The sequence below is a fragment of the Pseudorca crassidens genome, chromosome 13, assembly GCF_039906515.1.
Source record: "Pseudorca crassidens isolate mPseCra1 chromosome 13, mPseCra1.hap1, whole genome shotgun sequence".
In the NCBI taxonomy this organism is placed as follows: Eukaryota; Metazoa; Chordata; class Mammalia; order Artiodactyla; family Delphinidae; genus Pseudorca; species Pseudorca crassidens.
In genome coordinates, this window is record NC_090308.1 from 55,001,740 (window position 1) to 55,016,695 (window position 14,956).

A 14,956-nucleotide genomic window follows, 5' to 3' on the forward strand; every position below is an offset into this window, starting at 1 on the left:
TCATGTCTCAGCTGCACAGACTATACCCACTTCCAATATACATGCTGTTTGTATAAAAAATACTAGAAGTTCATACTGTGTTCTTTTTTTTTTTTTTTTTTTTTTTTTTGTGGTACGCGGGCCTCTCACTGTTGTGGCCTCTCCCGTTGCGGAGCACAGGCTCCGGACACGCAGGCTCAGCAGCCATGGCTCACGGGCCCAGCCGCTCCGCGGCATGTGGGATCTTCCCGGACCGGGGCACGAACCCGTGTCCCCTGCATCGGCAGGCGGATTCTCAACCACCGCGCCACCAGGGAAGCCCCATACTGTGTTCTTTTTGAATGCTTCAACAATGATCTGATATGCCCCAAGTTAAACTGATCTTACTTTCCAATCCATGGCATCATATCATCACCTGTGTTTACAAGACCCTTTTATTTTGTTTTATATTAAAATTTATCTTTTTTCAGTTTCATTCTCTTTATCCTCCATGCTTAATTTCTTCCCATCTCAACACATTAGATAACCAGTTTTAGTGTATTTAATGTATGTGTGTCTAATCACTGCTACCAGATTTTATTTAAACATATGCATATTCTTGGAAAATAAAAAACTGTATTTTGTTATATTTGCCTATTTATTCCCTCAATATTTTACTTCTGAATTCTTTTCAGTTTACTACTTCTTAACATTATACTATTATGTTAAATGTATTTAATTTCAAATTATATTACATTACAGAAAAGACTGGAGTGATAACAATGAAGTATCCATTGATAGACCTATGTGATAAATTACTTGGGTTATAAATTAAATGTGCTGTAGAGTGGAATAGGTTGTCTAGAGGTTATATGCATACCAAATTTCAGTACTTCCAAATTGCTTTCCAGGATAGCTCTAACAGTTTATAAACCTTGTACAGTGTATGAAAGTTGTTTTTTTCCCAAATCCTAGCAAGTGCTAATTCTTACAATCTGATGGATGTAAAGTGGTATAATTTGAATTTTTATTTCTCTGATTTCTAGTCAGGTTGAGGGTCTGGGTCTCTTCATATATTTAATGGCACTTTGGTTTCCTGTTTTGTATACTACCTCTTCAAATCATATGCTTAATTTATTTTTTTCTGTTGAATATACTGCCATTCTCTTGCTGATTTTTGTTAAATAGGAATTTAAAATTCAGTATTAGATGGATATTTGCAATTTCTAGTCAGATCAAAATTATATTTGCTCTTTTGGTTTAAAAATGCTAATGTTATCTACTAAGCTTAAAATGCATCAATGCAGTCAAAAAGTTCAATATTTTCCTGAAGTCTCAAGTAATTTTACTTGGTGGACTTTGTATCTCTGCAAATGTTTAACGCACTCTACTTGAGGCAGATAATTACTTTAGGCCTTGGTGTTGGCACAACTTCCCTTGTAGGCCTCTTCTGTTCTAACTCATTCTTTTGGCTTATATCTAACCCTATTTGGAGCACATCACTGACCCACTATTCCTCAGGCCATTCTTTGGATTGTGGAAGATGTGAAAGTACATAATTGTCTCTTTTGGGGTTCCAGATAGGGACTATACTCATTCTAAATCTTTCTGTAAGAGAAATTCTAATATTCAGAATCTGGATTCCAGATGCCTGACATCATGTTTTATACTTTCTTGGCAACCTCTGGTATACTTTTACTTATGAATTAATACTCCATATGTCTCAATGGATGTCCCTTTTATCACCTACAGTAAAAAAAACTTGCCTGAGATAAAAGAATTATCTTTCATTTCTTCTGCCCCAGCTTCTTCTTGCCCTCTTTGTATTCGAATAACCTCCACTAAACGGAGTTCAGATGCATATATCTGTGTTCAGTTCTGAGTCAGTATCAATTGATTCTTTTTCTCCTTATTTTAAGTCATCTTTCCCTGCTCTTTTGCAAGCCTGGTGATGTTTTAAATTAGATTCCAGATGTTGTAGATTAACAATAGGAAAACACTCTAGCTGTTGTTTTATTTCAGAAAATTTCTAGTTGAATAAAGTTGCACATGTGATCTGATAATTCTGAGAATATGATGTTATGATTCAGGATATTGTCACCTTTGTTCTCTGCTTTTACAAACAATTTAGTAAGTTCAATAAGCAGGACTTGTTTGCTTTCCCTAGAAGTAGAGCAATTAAGATGCTTCCTCTTCCCGAGAGTATGAATATGCTGCATTACAAAGCTAGTCCACTTCAGAGGTAGAAAGAAATAGTGACACAGGTTATACCTGTTATAAAATGAAATGCTCTACTGGACAAGATAAAGCTAGAAAGCAGTGTAATGCAATGCAATGCGGCCAGATTAAGCAATATATATACATATATTTTTTTTCCCTCAGCACTTAGAGTGCATTAAAAAATTCAAATCAGTGATATTAGAAAACTATATTTTAAATACAATTGAGATTTAATCATTAGTCTGATAAAACACCATAGCTTATTTAATAAAATATTTCAAAGTCTTTGCATAATATTTTGTTAAATATTTATTTTTATAATATTAGAGTAAGCTCAAATTACTATCGTTTTTTTCCTGTAGATCATTTGTGAGAAACGTTCTATTTTTTAGCATCATGTTCATCCTTTTCTCAGTTTTCTACTTGGGGAAACATAAATATCTTCACTGAAAATAAAAATCTTGCCTTCAAATCTTCATTTGGAGAGGCATAATATAATTAAAGTTTAGAAAGGAGAGCTCTTAATTTTACAATTCTGCTATTTCAAAAATATCAATGCAAATATTAATGAAAATGGAACATTTTCATAAAACCTAAATTTATTTATTATGTCCTTATAAATTCAGATGCGATTTCCTATCAACATAATTACGTTAAGAAGATAGTCTGAACGTAACACGTGTACAGTTTGGCTGTTTAACTAAATGATCCTGTCATACAAAGTGATAGAATATCTGAGATGAGGAAATACTGCTCTATTATTTAAAAAATAAAAATATAAAACCAAATATGATTACAGAGTTTAAAAATGATATAAAGACAGCAGATAACAGATTGAATTCTGTAGAAAATAAGTTTACTGATTGAAAGCATTAGCCCAAGAAATCCTTTCAGAACACAAGAATGAGTCATAGAAGAAAAAGATAAGTGAAAGGTTAGATGCAGGGGAATGTGTAGAAGAAATTCAATACAAGTGTAATGGAGATTCAAAAATGAGTGCTGAGCAGAAGAATAAGAAGCAACAACATAAAAATAATAATGAAAACTGAAACCAACATAATTCCCTGTCCCTATCCAAACCAATACTGGGACCAAACATATTTTCCCATCCTGTGACCAGGCATGCTTAGGAAAGCATGTCTTTGTATTGAATAATCTGATTACAGGCAACAGCAACTATTTACTCCAGGACATGGTTGGACCTGGAAAATACGACTGTAAACCAATAAAATGGATTGTTTCTCAAGCCTAACAGCTTACTATTCAAGTCTCCCTTCAAAACCCTTAACTTAACACAAAACTACTACATCATAAACTCTGCCTAATCCCAACTAGCTCTCTACCTTTAAAGACCTAACTTGGAACAGTAGATGACTCAGGATATGCTTAATACTTGGAGATGAAGAGCAACAGGTAAAATTTATTTATGCATGTAATATGTTTTCTATCTTAATATTCAATTCCTGGAAATTATACTTTATATATTTAACATCCACTCAATAAAATTTTATTATCTACTCTACACACAATGTTGCAAGGCACTGGAAAAATGGAATACAAGTATCGCTATCAAGGAACTTAGAACTCTTAAAAGAAGTAACATTGCATTTCAATAAATATGCACATATAAAAGGATAATCTCAAGCATCTGGAGACCTTCCTCCCTCTCCTCAATAAAGTCTACTTCTAAGTCAGCTACTTACTAATGGATGGTACAGACTTACAACCAGGGACAAGGCTAAAAATCTTAGGCAACACAGCTATTCATTTATCTTCATAGAGTGTTTAAACCTTATGAGTTTATGGAATTTCTTATCTATATATGAAAACACAAGTCTTTTCTCCCAACCCCAGACTTTCTTCTTTGTTGGTATCAAACTAAAACTCATACATTTTTAAAGAAATGGCCCACTCCTCATTAACTCCCATGGTGTTTTGCTAGGGTAGGCAACTAGGCACGTGGGTGCTATGTGGATACCCTTGTAATCTGACACAGGTCTAATTTAGGGCTTGCTCAATCGCTGTGTGACAAGAGCAAGTCAGTCTGCTGACTCTAAGGACTTATTCTAGCAATCTAAGGAAATCTCTCTATAATAGGACAGGGCAGCTATCAGCTCTCAAGCAGCTTAACTTTCTAAGCTCACGTATTTCTTTTAAATATCATAATCTATTTTGGAAGAGATACACACATTTTGAGTATAAGTACAGAATCATTTCTCTACAACTTCCTATTTTCTAATTTACTAAGTGGCATGCCAAGAGATTCAAAATTAATTCTATGATGATTCACCAATCAATGGTAGGATAATAAGTCCATCAAACATTGTGTAAACTATAACAATATCCTAGATACATGTTATACCTCTGTATAAAAGAAGTAAATCATTTTTATTGCTCTGAAAGAAATTTTGACTTATTTAACAAAAAACATGATAGGAAAAAACAGTATTAGGCAACAACCTATCATTGTTAACAAGGGTGTACATACAAGATCTATAGGGGATCAGAGCAAAGAAAAACGAAAGTACAGGAGGAAGTAGAGTTGGATGCCAACCAAATGAAGAAAGAATTTTAGCTAGATGGAGGGAATTAAAGTTCTGTGCCACAGTAAGAAAATAAAATCACTACTAACTTAAACAAATGATATGCTGTCCAAACCAAGATTCACTGGAAAGTGAAAGCGGGTGCTAAGAAGTTATAATAATATATTATTTTAAATTTTTTTATTGTCCCCAAAACTGATTTTATTACGATGTTGAACTTATTTAAAAACTTATAGTATATTTAAAATTATTTTCAAAAATAAACTTCCTTTCAGAACACAAGAATGAGTCATAGAAGAAAAAGATAAGTAAAAGGTTAGAAACATTCATAGTGAAACATATGAATAACTGGTAAGTTTTAAAAGATTGAATATCGAATTCCCTGGGCCAGTGGTTAGGCTTTCACTGCTGAGGGCCAGAGTTCAATCTCTGGTCAGGGAACTAAGATCCCACAAGCCGCGTGGGGCAGCCAAAAAAAAAAAAAAAAAAAGATTGAATATCAACAGTATTTTATGGGAAAATCAAATTCTTTAGAGGAACCTTGCAATATTCATTTTGATTACATAAACATTAAAAATTAACACAAGCAGTAGTAATTACTATTGGTTTATGTTTACATACTTAATTAGGTTTGTGTGTCCTGAAAGCTTTATGACTGATATATTTCAGAGTATGGTATTATTTATTTAGTACAGAATTATGTTTTCATATAATAACTGGGGATATTATTCAAAATTGCATCTTATGGTTATAACTTTGACACCACTGACACAATTATAGATTTTTTCTGAGGGCTGCAATAGGTTTTTTTAATACATTTTTGGTGTACAGTTCTATGAATTTTAACACATGTATAGATACACGTAACCATACGGCAATCTGGGTACAGAACAGATCCATTACCCCAAAACACTACCTTGTGATATTCTTTCTTAAGTCACACCATCCTCCTAACTACTACCATCCTCCTACACTCTGAAGCAGCGACAGCACGGCAAGAAGAATGGAAAATGTTTATAGGAGGCCTTAGCTGGGATACTACAAAGAAAGATCTGAAGGACTACTACTCCAAATTTGGTGAAGTCGTAGACTGCACTCTGAAGTTAGATCTTATCACAGAGCAATAAAGGGGTTTTGGCTTTGTGCTATTTAAAGAGTCAGAGAGTGTAGATAAGGTCATGGATCAGAAAGAACATAAATTGAATGGGAAGGTGATTGATCCTAAGAGGGCCAAAGTCATGAAAACAAAAGAGCCTGTTAAAAAATTTTTGTTGGTGGCCTTTCTCCAGATACACCTGAAGAGAAAATAAGGGAGTATTTTGGTGGTTTTGGTGAGGTTGAATCCATAGAGCTCCCCATGGACAACAAGACCAATAAGAGGTGTGGATTCTGTTTTATTACCTTTAAGGAAGAGGAACCAGTGAAGAAGATAATGGAAAAGAAATACCACAATGTTGGTCTTAGTAAATGTGGAATAAAAGTAGCTATGTCGAAGGAACAGTGTCAGCAACAGCAACAGTGGGGATCTAGAGGAGGATTTCCGGGAAGAGCTCATGGAAGAGATGGTGACCAGCAGAGTGGTTATGGGAAAGCATCCAGGCGATGTGGTCATCAAAATAGCTACAAATCATACTAAATTATTCCATCTGCAACTTATCCCCAACAGGTGGTGAAACAGTATTTTCCAAATTGAAGATTCATTTGAAGGTGGCTCCTGCCACCTGCTAATAGCAGTTCAAACTAAATTTTTTTGTGTCAAGTCCCCAAACGGAAGTATGACGTTGGGTCCCTCTGAAGTTTAATTCTGAGTTCTCATTAAAAGAAATTTGCTTTCATTGTTTTATTTCTTAATTGCTCTGCTTCAGAATCAATTTGTGTTTTATGCCTCCCCCCAGTCTCATGTTAAAAGCCCAGTGTGACAGTGTCATGTTGTAGTAGTGTCTTACTGGTTTTTTAATAAATCATTTTGTATTTAAAAAAAAAAAGAGTAGGTAGGTAGGTAACTCCTACCATCCTGCTACCTACTCTCTCTTTGTCGTTACAGCTGTATCTTCTTGTAAATGTCACACAAATGGAATCAAACAGTATATGAACTTTTGAGATTAGCTTATCTCACTTGCATAATGCTTCTGTGATTCATCCATGGTGAAGAATGTTAAGGTTGTTTCTAGTTTTTTTGAATTATGACTTATGTGAATACTCATGTACAGGTTTTTTCTTGAAGATAAGTTTTTCTTTCTTTAGGTTAATACACAGTAGTGTGATTACTGCATCATATAGGTAACTATGTGTTTATCTTTATTAGAAGCTGCCATACCCTATTCAGAGTAGCTGTATCATTTCGCATAACCAAGGGCAATACATGAGAGTTCCAGTTGTTCTACATCTTTGTTATCACTTGAGTTTATCGATAATTTTTATTTTAGCCATCCTAAAAGGTGTTATAGTGGCTCTCATTGTGGTTTTCATTTGCATTTCCCTCCTCACTAATAATGTTGAACAAATTTTATGTCCTTTTTTAACTTTTATGTATCTTCTTTGATAAAGTATTGGTTCAAATCTTGTACCCACTTTTGCTAATTGGGGTTTTTGTTTTATTTCTGTTGAGTATTGAGAGTTCTTTATATATTTCAGTTAAAATTCTTTTGTCAGATGTGCGATGGCAAATATTCTCTCCCAGTCTGTTGCTCCCTGTCACATTTAAGAATTCATTTGTGGTCTAACACCAGGCCACAAAGATTTTTATCTTATTTTTTTCCCTCCAATGTTTTGTAAGTTTACTTTTTACATTTATAATCTACTTTGACTTATAGTGTAAGGTGGGAGGTTTAGGTTGAGTTTAGTTATTAGCTTATGGATTCCACTTGTTCCATCATCAATTGTTTAAAGGATATTCTTTATCCATTGAATTACCTTTACCTCTCTGTCAAAATACATTGGCCATATGTGTGTGGGTCTACCTTTTGATTCTCTTTTTTTGTTCCATTGATCTATGTATCTATCCTTTGCCAATAGCATACTCATAATAGTTTACAGTGCATTACAACTATATTTTATAAATCCTGAGTTTGTACATAAATTTTGCATGTATTCTTTAATATTCTACTAGGTATTAAATTATAGAAAACATCACATAAACGTGGCATTTAATCTGGGCTATTCTACTTAACAGAGAAACTACGACTTTGTATAAGTTATATAGAGTATATAATCTCCATTTCCTCATCTTTAACATTGTCATACATTATCCAAATTATAGGAGTGATGTAAGTGTTAAATGAGTTAGCTTTTTTAAAGTAAATAACAGTTAATATATGTTCCCAACAAGTGTTATTTCTTTTTGTTCTTTATTCTACCCTAGCATTATGCATTTGCCTGATTTTATTGGATATTATTTCAATAAAAGTAACCCTTTAAAAATACATAAAGCATGGGAAAAGAAATAAACTAATATAAATATAATTAATATAATTTTCTGCATAACTGCAGAAAAAACAATATAATATGAGGCTTTCAGAGAAGAATTACTATTTTCCACTTGTGACCTTGAGCTAGGGACAAAAACAAAAGAGAACATATCATGCAGCTCGGTACCCTTTAGATTTAGTGCACAGAGAACTAATCCATCTGTTTATGGTTCCTTTTTTTGTCCTCTGATAACACTTAGTTAAAAGACACATGCTTCAACCTTCAAGATAAATTATCCTTTCAATTCTTAATGGTTGTAAGTGATAAAATCTAAGAGCAAATCAGTGCGTGCATTAAAACTGGTGACATCTATGCCTTTGACTTGTTGAATGATTATCAAGATATTTAAAGGTTAAATGGTTATTTATACATTTATACATGGATGGAGTTCACGAATACACTCATCGTTGCTCTCAACATTTGAGTGCCATATATGAATAAGTGGGTAGATGAGACAGAATAATGGTTCAAATGAGAAATAAAAATTAATAAGTGTACAAGGCTCAAAGAATTTGATGTCTACATTCAATGTAGTAGTCATCTTAACAAAAACAGAAAATTTGGAGACGGGAAACTGATTTTATGAAAGGTATTTCCTCTATAAATAGCATTTTAGTGCACATCTGGGAGAAGTCCCAGAGGCAACCTCAATAAACACGCATTGGAACATTTTTCTAAGAAAGAACTCAAGCTGTGTTCTAGTAATTTAATTTTCTGCCCCTTATTTCAACACAACAGTAAAAATATTCACTTTAAGATTGCTATAACTGTTCTCAGAATCTATGGTTTGGGACTCTTTTAGGTTATATGATAATAATTCAGTGTTCATGAGATCACATTAGCTAGGATGGCTATAGACAAAATAAAAATTACTTTTTTCTGGGGTTTTTTTTGGCAACTGTTCCCATACAGGCTGGGTTGAGTCTTCTATTCCCACCAATGAGGTCAACAAACAAAAGATAAGAAACATAGTGAGATGGTAAGATTTCAAGAAAATATTTCATAAGCTTTGTTTTAAGCCATATATAAATCTATTGCTAGGCATTTTTCTGAGTAAAAACATATGTGTGTGTGTGTGTGTGTGTATACACATATATATATACACATATATATATCAGAGGATTGACCTAAAATCACTGCCAGAAAGAAAAATTCCACCTTAACTGTGAAAATTCTGAAAAGAAACGTGGTTTTTCAGAGGACTGAACATGGGGGAACAAATTAAAAGTGAGCACAGTTCTTGGGCTTAAGCTTTGCAAGTCATCATGGCTGGGCAAGAAAATGGTGCAAGAAAAAACATCTGTTTCCATATTAACTGGTAATGGAAATAAGAGACAAAGAATGAAGTTTAGGGTTTTACAGGAAAAGATGGCAAAAAAATAATGAAAATACCAGAGTTGGCACAACACCTCTTCCAAATAGCAAAAATAAGCACAAAAAAGAAAATTACAATGAATGATTTAACATTCGTATCAGTTAGGGCTCTCTAGAGAAAAGAACCAATGAGATACCAATAGATGATTGATAGACAGATAGATGAAGAGATTTATTATGAGAATTAGCTCACACAATTATGGAAGCTAACTTATGCTTTCTCCAAGCTAGAGAAGCAGAAAAGCAGGTACTATAATTCAGTCTGAGTATGAAGGCCTGAGAACCAGGGGAGCCACTGATGTAACTCCTAGCCCAAAGCCAAACACCTAAGAAATTGGAGGAACATTGGTGTACCTCCTAGAGTCCAAAGGCCCGAGAATCAGGAGGCCTGATATAAGAGAGCAGGAAAAGATGGATATCCCAGCTCAAGAAGAGATAGCGAGAATTTATCCTTCCTCCACCTTCTTGTTCTATTTGAGCCTTCAACAGATTGGATGATGATTCTCAGTACTGTTAAGTATGAATCTTCTTTACTCAGTCTACTAACTCTTTAGAAACATCTTCACAAACACACCCATAAATAATATTTCACCAGGTCTCTGGGCTTCTCTTAGCCAAGTCAAGTTGGCTCATAAAATTAACCATTAACAATATTAATTTAAAATCCTAAAGAAATGTTTATTCAACAACTTTAAGTTTATTCAACAACTTTAAGAAAGTAATACATCACGAACAACTGGCATTTATGCTAGTAACACAAGCTTGGTTTAATATCTGAAAATCTATTAAGCCAACATGCCATTAATGTATCTAAGGGGAAAAATCATATGATTATCTCTAAAGATGATGAAGTCTTTGACAAAATTAAATACTTGCTCCTCATAAAAATATAGCTAGGAAGATACAAATTGATACATATGTCTTTAACAAGATAAAAGCAAGAAAAATTAGTTATAAAACCAGTATTTTATTTAACAGGGAAAAAGAGGTAATACAGCCAAAATCAGAAACAAAGATGCCAACTAAGACTTTAGTATTTAAACTGTATTGGTAATACAGAAATCTAGAAAAATGGTACAGATGAACTTATTTGTAGGGCAGGAATAGAAAAGTAGACATAGAGAAAGGACATGAGGACACAGCGGGGGAAGGGGAGGGTGGGACAAACTAGGAGATTAGGTTTCACATAAATACACTATCATGTGTAAAATAGATAGCTAGTGGGAACCTGCTGTATAGCACAGGGAGCTTAGTTCACGCTCTGTGACAACCTAGATGGGTGGGATGGGGGGGTGGGAGGGAGGTCCAAAAGGAAGGGGATATAGGTATACAAAAAAATAAATAAATTTTAAAAACTGTATTGGAAATATCTGCCAATCCAATTAGAAACAATAAATAAATTAGTGTCTCAAATTGTAAAATAGGAAGTACAACTCTATTTGTACATGATAGGATAGTATTCTTGGAAAGCTCAAAGAATCAATAATACATTTGTCTCAAAAATAAAATAATTTGCTAGAGTAGGAGAATAACATGAACATACAGAAATCAAAAGCCTTCTGACTCATAAACAACAACCAGTTCAAAGACATAATGGGAGCAAAAAAAAACTCTATTAATTATAGCACACCAAAGATAGAGAAAACTTAGAAATATATGTAAATATGCAAACTGTATATGAAGAAAACTTTAAAATACTTATGAAAGACACAAATTAGGCTTGAACAAACAAAACAAAATATATTATTCTTTAACAGAATGACTCAGCATCATAAAGGTGACTCCTCTCTAAGTAATTTTATGAATTTAACACAATCATGATAAACATGCCTACAAACTTTCATGGATCTAGACAAGCTGATTACAACTGTGTAATAATAACTTATATAATTAGAAACATGGGGGCAAGACATACACAAGTTTAAACATTCTTTAAAGCCATGCTCCTCAAAGTAGTGTGGTGTTGGTGCATAAACATAGAAATAGACCGATGAAATAGAATAGAATGTCCAAAAACAGAGCTAGTGATTAAGGGACATTTGATATATTATAAATATTACATCTGACATTACTAGGGCATAAATTTACTTCTTAATAAATGGTGTTTAGGTAACTATTGTACAGTCAGTTGGGGAAAGATATAAAATATTAACTAGTTTAGAAAAGAGAGTTAGAAAGCAGAGTTAGAAATATTAGACAGAGGGAAGATTAGAATGAGCTCTTTCATGCTGCATTGTGACATGAAAAACCTATTTATACATATATACACAGTTTTATATTCACTATTTGTGTATATACACATACATATACTCATATACACATAAATATGGGCACCTTGCTGCCATGCAAAACAACAAGAAAAAGCAGGGAAATGCACATAAAATAATGATAGCATGTCAATGAGACAATGAAACCAACTTGAAGGACCTCCCGATAGTCAAAGCGTAGAAAATTTGAGCATCAAAAGAAAAAATAATTGCAACAACTTTTCTGAAAAAATAAGAATCTATAAATGTGTACTGATAGAAATGAATGGAAGAAAAGGGAAAGATCTCTCTTACCATTTAATGCTATAATGATTTCATATGAGCAGATAATTGAAAGGACCCACAAGACTTTGGAGAGCATATTCACAAAGATCTTTATAAAGTCAAAGGATACAGAAAGAGTGTGCAGGCAAGAATCAATAGCCTGAGAGACTTCCAGGCACAGTTCCCCAGAATTATTCTTATTCACACATGATGTATTCATCTCTGGAGTATAAACCTTTATAACCTGTTTGAGGCATCTTGGTTTTAGAAGAGCTTTCCAAATGTTCCCAGTGGGATCTTTTATGCCCTTATATAGTTATACAGCCAAGCCAAGCCGTGTAACATGTTACACCATGTGTAAGTGATCAATAGGCAAACTGGCTTGGTGACACCTGGAAAGTTTCAAACTTTTAATAGCACATTATAAATCACTAGTTAGCACTCTCAATCTTCTCTTAGCCAGGAATCAGTTTGAAACTTCCAGGCATACCTGGAGATAAGCACTGAGCTGTCTTAGACCAGCTGAAAATAATTTATACAGAAAACTGATATAAAGAAGGAATGATAGAGTTAAAAATAACACCACTTAGCCACTATCATAATAATTGAATCAGACAAAATCATGAGTGGGAGCTAATCTAATGGGTAAAAGTTTAATGAGGAGCAGGATATTTACATATTCTCAAAGTAGTTCCCGCCAAAGTACTTTTTTTTTTTAACAAGGAGGAACTAGCAATTTTACAGTGGATGAACCTAGCTGATATCACCTTAGGCAAATCATCAAAGTTAACATCATCAGTAATGGAACAAGGTGACAGCATGTGCCCCCTTATCAGTCACTGAGAAGGACACAGCATCACTTCTATGATACTGCTGTCAAAAATGCATTATTTGAATGGAATTGTTAGCAAGTGTGAATCAAAATGAAACTGAGGGACAGCCTACAAAATAACTGGTCTGTAATTTTTTAAATAATGTCAAGCTCATGAAATCTAAAAAAAAGGCTAATGAATTCTTATAGAATAAAGGATACTTAAAGAAACACAGCAAACTAATATAGATTGTCTGAACTGGAATCAGCACTGGGAAAAAATAGCTAATAAGTACATTAATAGAAAAATCAATGAAATTTGAATATGTACAACTGAGTTAATAAAATTACTGTATCAATGTTCTAATTAATGATTTTGATAATTGTACCATGGTTACAGATTCTTAGGAGATGTATTCTGAAACATTTAAGGGTAAAGGTATAGAATGTTAGCAGCACGATATTAAATCTCTATCTATATATCTATCTACCCATCTATCTGATACATCCATGACCCATGCTCACCTACATAACTGAATTAAAACATAGTACTATGTGTGCCCTCAAGTACTGATTTTCTGGCTCAAAATTAAGCAATAGTGAAAATATTCAGAGGGTTAAATGAATGATATTTAGTATGACTTTTCAGTTTAATCACACAAGATAAAGTAACAGTGCTAAGCACTGACTTTTTAAAGTCTTATGAGTTACAGTAATAATAGTTTAGGTAGCCCTGACCATTTCATTACTTAAGTAACATTAGATGATGGGAATGCAGAGAAACGACCATGGTTCCCATCTTTTAAAGAGGACTGGAACGTATAGGAAATCAGATTATTCAGTTTAGCCCAACTAATTGAAAAAAATGTTCAACTGCTAACTGAATTGTTGTTGATAGTGTTGGCTAATTTTAGGGCTTTAAAAATGAAATATATTAATTACATAAAGATATACTTGCTATGAACTATTATTGATAAATCAATCCAAATTCCTTTTAAAGTGAACTATTTAAAATCTCATTTTACGAGAGGAAAATGAGTCTTAGAGGTTTTAGAGATCACCCCACTAGCCGTAAAAATATCAGGGAACAACGTTTTGTCTGGTTCCAGTACCAATGCTTTTAATCACTGTTCTATACTTTTTCATTTCCAGTAAATCCTACAGTTCATAAAATGTGAAATGTTGTGAAAATGATGCTGTGACTGCTATGGACTTGGATGTTAAGAGACCTAGCAGCTCCCACTTTCTCTCTGGGGATCCTGCTGCTATGCTGCAAATAAACACAGCTACACTATTAAATGGAAGAGCACCAAGGTGTCAGACAGGCAAATAAAGTCTTCAAGGACCTTCCAGCCCAGCTCAGCAAAATGAGGAACACAGTCAAAAAAAAAAAAAATTATTGGGCTTCCCTGGTGGCGCAGTGGTTGAGAGTTCGCCTGCCGATGCAGGGGACACGGGTTCGTGCCCCGGTCCGGGAAGATCCTACATGCCGTGGAGCGGCCGCGCCCGTGTGCCATAGCCGCTGAGCCTGCGCGTCTGGAGCCTGTGCTCCGCAACGGGAGAGGCCACAACAGCGAGAGGCCCGCGTACCGCAAAAAAAAAAAAAAAAAAAAAAAGAAAAGAAATTATTGCGTTTATCTAAAAGAACTAATCTATCTTACTAATCAAATTGAATCTGTACTCCCATTTTCCAATTTTCCAAAATAGGAATATTGGTTGAATTAGGTAATATAACAGCTTAAATGACAGGTTTATGGAAATTACATGCATGTGGGGAGAGAGTGAGAGCAAGAGCGAGACTTTCAAATCACAGTGCTAGTAAATAAGAATTTAGATTAAGAAAAAATTGAAGGATGGATGATATCCCTTCTTATGCATAAATTCTAGTTAAGTCAACAATTTTTGGTCATGACATAGGTCTAAGAATAATTTTATCAAAGTCTATTTGAGATATAAGAAACAGAAGACTCTGAAGAAGATAGCATCAGAAAACTGTTTTCTGCTCACGTTTCATATATCACACTTATCTCTAGGACAGAGATCTTAAGATG

General features: G+C 34.0%; 1 pseudogene; it reads left to right on the forward strand.

Annotated features, from left to right (window-relative positions):
* Positions 1 to 5,697: 5,697 nt before the first annotated feature.
* On the forward strand, positions 5,698 to 6,556 carry LOC137205017 (heterogeneous nuclear ribonucleoprotein D0 pseudogene; annotated as a pseudogene).
* Positions 6,557 to 14,956: the final 8,400 nt, after the last annotated feature.